Source organism: Mus caroli, chromosome 19 (assembly GCF_900094665.2).
Source record: "Mus caroli chromosome 19, CAROLI_EIJ_v1.1, whole genome shotgun sequence".
Taxonomy (NCBI): Eukaryota; Metazoa; Chordata; class Mammalia; order Rodentia; family Muridae; genus Mus; species Mus caroli.
This window is the reverse complement of record NC_034588.1, coordinates 56,590,052-56,598,604: the sequence shown is the minus strand read 5'-3', so window position 1 is coordinate 56,598,604 and position 8,553 is coordinate 56,590,052. Positions and strand designations below refer to the sequence as shown.

Here is an 8,553-nt window from a genome sequence, read left to right as displayed (position 1 = left end):
TGTCTCCTTCCCTCCATGGTTCAGGCTCTTTTTGTTACAAGTAGAGCAAGGCTGAACTCTGTTGCCATTCATGACTCTAGAATTGACAGAGATTCCTACCTGGCAGCCACTGTTGTAGGCAGCCAAAGGCAGAGTTGGGTGTGTAATCCACTCAGGGAGTGTTTCCTGGAGAGACATTGACATCTGTGTTAGTAAATTCAAGGAAGCTTCAAGGTGTTCCCAGAGAGAGGGCCTGAGAGTCTGCAGTCCAGTCAGAAGGCCTAGAAATCTTGCTTTGAGGTTGTGCACAGACCTAGAGACATGAGCACGGGGCCCAAGTAGTTGCCATTGTCAATAATATCTAGCTTTCCCCTTATTGGCTGCTACCTTTATTGAGCTAGTTCTGAGCCTTTCTCTGGTCCAACTCTTTAATGATCTGTCATGATTAATACTGTCTGGGAAGGGCCTTACTTCATAAACACAACAGAAGGCCAAAGCTTATTTCTATTCCCAGTCTTTGACATTAAAAAAAAATTACACATTTTTTAAATGTTATGTTATGTTTTGGTTTGCCACAAGATAGGGTTTTGTGGGGCACAGGCTGGCTTTGAACTTTCTCTGTAGCCAAGTATAGCCTTGAACTCCTGATCTTCCGATCTCCATCTCCCAAGGTCTGGAATTACAGGTGTGCAACTTCTGTCTTTCTCTTTTGAAAGGAAAATGCTAAACTACTCAGAGTAGAAGCCAAATGAGGGAGGGTCAGTGGTGGTGACCACTAGGTCAGGCAGATGTCCCAGCAGAATGGGGAGCCTTAATACTTCTGGCCATAGGCTATCCCAGTCAGAAAGCTATTTTTAGTATCTGTAGTCTCATATTCCATCTGATACCTCATCTCCACCTCAAAATTGTCCACTGTCTGTGTTACGACCTTGAATTATGAGTGAGGATGAGGTGGCCTGGGGTTTGCCTGGGCTATCTACTTCTTAGTTTTATGTCCCTTTCTCATATTCTTTGTCTCTAGCATTCCATAGAGCGTGGGAGTAATGGGAGAGCACGCTCACAGAGATGCCTGAGCAGAGCTGAAAACTCTTTCATAAATCATTTAAAATCCATGGTGTACCAACAGCAATTATCAGAATTAATTGCTCCTTAAAACATAAAGAATTGTGCTACAAAGAGTCAACATCAGCTTGGGATCGTATGTCTCCTCTTCAAGCCTTAGAAAGGAGCTTGCAAGGCAGGTACCAGGATAGAGCAAACATCGGCGAATTGTGTGTTAGGTACTGTGTCCCCATTTCCAAACTAATAAATACTGAATGAGTAAATAATTTTGTTTTCTCTCTGGGTTATAAAGATTCAGTCGTATTTGGCCAAGTAACTTCAGGGAATATCATTAAATACTTTTCAAACAGTGCTTCTTGGAGCCATATTCTATCGTCGGACACTGTCGACAGTTGTAATGAGAAAGAAGGCAGAAGGAAACGTAAGTAGGGAGCGGGCACAGGTCTCCTCCATAAAAGGCGTCTCAAAACTGGGCAGAGAAACTCGTTCTGGGGAGCACACAGGAGCAGACACACTCACATACCAACATAGAAAGCAACTGGGAGCATTACATTACCAATGTGAATAGCTGACCCACACAGAGACAAAGGTTTTTTTTTTTTTCATTTTATTTTTAGTTACATGTATATATGTGTTTCTGTGTGTGAGAGAGAGAGAGACAGAGAGACAGACAGAGACAGAGACAGAGAGAGAGAGACAGAGAGACAGGGGCAGAGACAGAGAGAGAGAGAGAGAGAGAGAGAGCAGGTGCTGTCAGAGTCCAGAAGAGGGAATTAGATCCCCTGAAGCTGAGCTCTGCCTGATGTGGGTGTTAGGAATCAAACTCAAGGTTCTCAGCAAGAATGGCATTTAATTTAAACCACTGAGTTACTCCTTCACCTCTACACAAATTTAATATTTTAACTATAAGTAAAAAAAAATGTTATAAAGGTCCGATTTCTGAATGTTTAAGAATAGAAGGCTAGCTGAGTGTGGTGGTTCCAGTTCTTAATCCCAGCACCCAGGAAGCAGAGGCATCTCTGTGAGTTTGAGGCCAGCCTGGTCTGCATAGTTTCAGGCTCACTAGGGGTGGGCTATATAGTTAGGCCTAGTTAAAAAAAAAAAAAAGACAGGCAAAAGAAAATAGAAAAGAATATTTTACCTGTATACTATGTTTTGCAATGTGGGCATATGAATCATATACATAATAATGTGTATGAGAAGCTGTTACTACCAAGGGAATTATCCATAGATACTATTTGTTAGCCAGAAAGCATCGTCTATTATTGCTTCGAGATTTTTTTTCTCTCTACAGAGGCATTCAGCATTGGTCATTTCTACCAGAGATTTATTTGATCTTTGTTATTTTTACCCTGAGCTCCTGAAGAAACAGATTACAGCTTTGATTTGCACGGATAGAATTCAGAGACCGGACACCGGCTCTGATGCTTCAGAGGGAGAAGGGTCTTTGTTCAGGAAGTAACTCGTTGAACAATTAACATGTGGAAACTATACCAAACAGTATGTGTAAATGATAAGTTCATGTTGAGTCTGCAGAGGGCGGAGGCTTGTTCTTCCTGCAAGGAGACCGTGACAACTCTTGCTGATGGAATAAATGGGATCATTATATTTCAGCCTCCAAGTAATTATCAGAAATGAAGCTTTGTGAATTCTTTCCTAATGGGGCCACCTGTCACCCTTCAGTCTTTGTGTATAATGGCATTTCATTTCTGAAATCAGGTCCCTGGTATAACTCTTCCAAATGTTAGCAACCAAGCCTCCGATTCCCTCCTGTCTTGCTATGATATATAGAAACATTTTCAGGTGGCTTTCGACTCTCCACCCTACATATGATTGTGTGTGTCCAAAGTGCCCATGGCAGGTATAGAAAGCTACAGCAAAACCAGGTGTCTCAGCATAATTGCTTGCTTATAGGCAATCCTGATGCTGGGTGGGTGAGGTTACTGTAATTTCTCACTGTGCTTTCTCGTGGCTATGGCCTGCTGCCAACTGCTCTGGACTTGTGGCCACTGCATCAGAGATGTTGAGACCCAAGACAGGAGGGCAGTTCAGTGTTGGCTGCTGTCATGGAACTAGAGCTTCCAGAATTTACTCATGGCCTAAGCCAGGACACCAGCTACAAGGATGCACAGGCAGGTTGCCTGATTTAAGACTTCTCAGGCTGATGGTGACTGCAACTTGGCTCTGAGGTTTCGATGTGGTGCACAGACTCTTAGCTACATGGCTATTTCATAGGTTACTCAAGATTTCTCTGTACCCAAGTGTGTATATGGTGATGGTGCTAACGCCATTGTGGCTAGTTTGATCTTTGAGAGAAGAAGAGCTGAACACTGCCTCACGTGTTGTGTTAATTCTGTCTTGTGACTCTTCGGTCTCTCTTCCCTAGAGACCTGGCGTCAGCTTTGGAGGCCCCCGAGGAAGAAGATCTTTCTTCAGGAAGTATCTTACCTGGCAGTTGGCATGCGTAACTCACACACGGACAGTATCTGAAGGGAATGAATTCGTGTGGTGTTCTCAAACGGTGGCGATTTCCTTTCCTTTTCTCCAAGGGAGACACTGTTGTGGTTCCTTCAGTGACCCCTGCCTGAGTGACAGAAATCCTTTGAAACCTTAGGTGCCCCCTCCACCCAGTGGCTATAGTCTGACAACAGCTGTTGATCTGTTAAATACACTTGCCTGGTTTATAAGGAAAGGCCTGTGGATGAATTCACAGGCCTACTAGGAACTAAGTTGTTCTCAACATGGGGGAGAACAGTGAATGCCTCTCATTTGAGTGAGGACATGAGAGTGGTTTTCAGGGGCTGGGAGTGAGGGGCAGGGAAATTACCCTAGAACCTAAGTTCAAGGCCACGCAATCACAAATGCCTGATCCAGGGGAACACTTGCCCTACCTAGGGAATCACAGTGCTGTAGGTCTGTGTGGATCTGGGCTGCAACATCTCTGGGAAATATAATTTCACACTAATTAGGACTTCTCACAGCCTGCTTCCTGAAAGGTTCAGGTTTGCATTAGCGATGCAGATTTTAATCAGCAATCAAGTACTCTCTCCAAATGCAGCAAGAATCCCCCATATTCCCTTCTATCAACAAAAGATTTCCCAGCTGCAAGCTGGACCCAACAATGGTGAACATCAAAATTGGTATCTTAACCAAAATGTTGTCGCCAATCCTTCAGTCTTCTGAAACACCTCTTCTCTCTGTCCTCTAGTTAGACACAGTTTTGCATTCTGTGATTCTGACCACAGCCCCCAATTTGACACCTGTTGAAAAAATATTGGAACCATATTTGTAACTAATCACAACCAAGATGTCATTTTAATTAATCTGACAAGAGAAATACTCCAGAGATGGGGCCCATGCCCAGGCTGGCACTCCCGGGCAAGCCTGGGCTTGCAGTCTGTTACCTGACAAGCCCAGGACAAAATTAACACTAAATATAAGGTAATTTAATTAACTCCTCCCATCCCAGCAGGCAGAGTGTAGTGCTCTGGGCACCCTAGGCCTTCTGAAGTGGGGGGTGGTGGCACCCCCAGCGGGGAAACACTTAGGCTAAGCTTTCATTATTTTAAGTGGGTGATTTGCAGCTAAGGAGATGCACTGAAACTCTGTAGGCCACTAAAGTAACAAATAGCCGACGTTCCTACTTTTACAGACATGGCAATAAACTGTGAAATTCATTCATAGGCGTACATACCTTATAAGAATCAGGCTCCCTCAAGGATTCATGGAATATGCAGACTTCAGACAGGGTGCAAAGAGGAGGGCTGTGGAAAGAAAGGCAGACACAGAGAGGATAACTTGGTTTGAAAGTCAATCTGAAAACTGCCCCACTAAGAAGAAAAGGCTTTGGCAAGTATAAGAAAAATACTTATGAAATTATTTTATCTTAAAGATATTCATTCAGGTGATTGATTCCTCTATCCACCTGGAGGATTGAATCTAGGGTCTTGAGTATCAGGAATATCCATCCCCAAACCTATTTTTATTTTATTAAGCAACATTTTACTAAATTGCCTAGGCTGTACTTGAACTGATGACACTCTAGTATCAGTGTCTTAAGTAGCTGGATTGCAGGCATGTACCATCATGGCAGGTTAAGGACTAATATTTTAAGGGACATATTAAAATCCTTTTTTTATTTCCAAATGTCAACAGTGTTAACTCCATAATTTCTTCATCTCCAGGATGAACACCAACCCATTTAAACTGTTCCTTCCAGGGTCCAAGCTGAAGCTAAAGGACAGTGGGCACAAAGAAATAGAGTGACCTGTCATGAACTGTCATGACTGTAAAGAGAAAGCAGGCGCGTGGGAAAGTCAACCATAGTGTGACAATGGTGAGCATGTCCAACCTTCAACTCACACATAGATTGCTTATGGAGGGCCTGAGGAGAAAGAGCCTTTCAGGGGTCCATGGAGAGGCTTACTGGAAGCCAGGTCTCTGTTGTCACCTGAGAATCTTGCTGACAATCCACGATGATCAATGATGAGCACTAGCTGGGGCTCTGCATGTGTGCTGTTGGGGAGCTGACTCTCTCCACATGAAGCCAATTAGATAGACTTCAAAACAATGAGGAAGTAGCAGCACACTTCCAAATGTGAATGAAATAAGGTACTTGGGTCAGGAAATACCAGGTCCAAAAAAAAAAAAAAAAAAGCTCCACAGAACCTCATTAAAAGGTGGATCAACAGGATGGACCCAAATCATTAATTATGTTAATCTGCAGCAAGGAAATTAAAATCTTGGGAGAAACTGGAGGGGATGGAAGCCCAGCCATCCTGCTCAGGGTTCTCTGCACAGGGTGGGGGTAGGTAACCTTGGGTGCTAGCTTTATTTTCTTTCACTAGGGAGTTGCAGTGTAGGATGGGGATTCACTATGGGGCATTTGCTTGGTACTTGAGCGGGAGACACGGCTAGCAGGTGCTTCTGAGCAATGGTGTGTAATAGCTTGTATGGCTAAGCCAAAGCGGTGTTTGAGAGCTACTGCCTCTTAACAGCCTCTTTGGAGCTCTAGAGCCTATCAGGAATAGACAAGGTCCTCCGGCAACCTGGAGGTTAGGCATATAGATGTGTCTAGACAGAGAAGTCATTTCAACACTCAGGAGCTGTTGTGAGGCACTGTGCATACAGGAAGCCTGTATACTGGACTTGCTATTTTGTTTCTAGTGGTAGCAGTTAGTGTTATTTTGTTTCTGGCCACAGCAGCGCTTTGAGGCAGCTGTCTCACCCACAAGAGTCTCCATCTGAGGTGGGATTCGGATGCATTCAAAGATGTGTTCACATTTTGTTGTTCTGTTGGGCTTTTGAGGCAAACCAGGCTGGCTTTGAACTCATAACTTTCCTGCTCTGTCTTCTGAGAGTTGGGATTACAGGTGTGTGGCTTGTTGCCTGGCTTTGGTTGTTTGCCTTCCCAGTGACAGTTCCTTTTATCTTTGCTGGCCTTTGTATCAGAGCCCTGTGAAAATACAGAGCTCTGGAAACCTCATGGAAGGAAAGGAGGACACAAAACAGGGGGGTGTGGAGATGATCGGCATCTATTCCCCAAGTATCTGCAGGCAATGAGAAAAGACAATGTCCTGAGGAATCCAGGGCCTGTGTAAGGACACTGGAGGTGCCTGAGGCTGAAGGCCATAAATGTAGGAGGAAGGAGAAGTGGCCGAGGGTGGCATACCCCCCCCCCCCCCCCCACCGCCACTCTGGCCTGGCCCCTTCCCTTTGGAATTCCGGCTCTGCTTGCTCTCAGCTCAGGCCCCCCCCCCGCCCCAGCCCAAATGGAGCATTGCACCAATTAGATTAGCTATCACAGGCAGCCTTGATCTTGGCAGGAGCAACTCTGGCCATTGAGGAGGAACAGGAAGCCGGAGAGGTGCCCGCTCTTTCAAAGGGAAAGTATAATTTGTAAACAGTCAACATCTGAACAAGCCATAAAACATCAGTCCTGACTTCTAGCAGATTTACGAATGCCCAAGTAACTGAAATTCACAACGTTTTTTTTTTTTTCCCCTAAACTCACTTTGTTAATTTGCAGCCTGGTAGTGATTAGGGTGACAAGTCCCCAGGGATGGCCTCCAGCTCGGCTTCGAGTTGCAGGGCTGGGGTCTGGGTGTTTTTCCAACACAGGTGGATGCAGATTCCAGGCAGCTCAATCATGTCCTCTCTTCCCTCTCACCATCTTGCGGGCTGGCCTGGGAACTCACAGGCTAGGATTTGTTTGTTTTGTTTTAGAATTCTAGTGTTTCAAAAATCGCCATCATTTATCACTCATCTGAGCAATTGTGGGTCGATGTTGGCTGGATGCTTTTCCCTCCCAGCTCCTCCTCTCCATCACCCCCCCCCCCACCTCCCACCCTCAGGGGAAATCAAGAAAAACAAGATTCTACTTGTCCAAGCCCTTGGAGACTCCTCGGAATTGCTGGAATCGTCACAATAAGTGGTAGTAATAGAACCATATACAGGATTGTAAATACAAACTGTTCCGTGGAGTGGTAAAAAATAATGAAGCAATTAGGTGAAGTCTCATCAGCACCTGTGACTGACTGGTAGGGCACTTGTGCCTGCCTGCTATTGTTCCTCAGGAACCACACACAGGCAGATTTAGAAGTTGTGGCACTTCTCACCCCAACCCCCTCCTCTCTCCTCACTAGTGCCTCTGTGCTCCACCTCCCCTCCAAAGTGGGTCCATGCATGGGTGATCTGAGTGGCCCAGAACGGGCATGTGGGTGCCAGGGCTCAGCCTTTGGAAACCACAGTGGGAAACAAGAATCCCGCTTTCCAGCCCATTAGGGTTAATGCCACTTTAATTAGCAATTGCCGGGAAGCCTGAGAGTGCTATTTAATGGGCCATTTCTAGGATAAACTGGTGCCCCACAGACAGACCCAGTATATACAACCACTCCAATGGGAGACAGTTGAAGAAATGGAGATTTGGAAAACAACTCACTGTTGGTTCTGAAGGGAAGTGACCACTGGAATGGCCCCGATCTGGGATTTCTGCACAGAAGTGCACAGTTACTGGAGCAATGCTACTTAACACTTACAGTGTTCCTTACAACATCCCTTGAGGAGATTCTTCTATCAACCCACTTTACAGATGTAGAAATGGAGGCATAGAGAAGTTAAATGCCTCACCCAAGGCCACAGAACAGGGTTTCCAAGCTAGTACCAAATACATGCATGAGACCTATTATTTTTCTTGTCTAGTGAGCTCCATACAGGGCTGTGGCCTAAGGGACTTTCATAGTGTATCTGAGGCAGACACACCAAAGACTGTGCTATGAACCTAAGAAAGAAAATGGGTTCTCACAGACTTGCCAAAGATTTGGAAGAAGTCATTGTTTTCCACTGGCAGAGGAAATGTAGACACAAGGTATGAACCCTTATAGATTACAGGTCAGAACTCTTGTTATTACTCAAAAAGTGTATAAAATAAACTGGAGAAACTCACTTGCTAAAATATCCCTCTCCCCCACATCTCTCTCTCTCTCTCTCTCTCTCTCTCTCTCTCTCTCTCTC

General features: G+C 45.0%; 1 long non-coding RNA gene across 2 annotated transcripts in view; it reads right to left on the bottom strand.

Moving 5' to 3' along the window:
• Positions 1–4,053: 4,053 nt before the first annotated feature.
• The window catches only part of LOC110286055, a 7,715-nt gene continuing 3,215 nt past the window's right edge, over positions 4,054–8,553 (bottom strand). The window contains exons 1-3 of one of the 2 annotated variants that reach the window (XR_002377105.2): positions 7,055–7,340; positions 4,736–4,805; positions 4,054–4,301 (exon numbers count right to left, since the gene is read on the bottom strand). This is a non-coding gene — a long non-coding RNA (uncharacterized LOC110286055). Of the gene's footprint in view, positions 4,302–4,735; positions 4,806–7,054; positions 7,341–8,553 lie in introns of those variants that run through there. The other variant, XR_003835592.1, reaches the window with a different exon arrangement.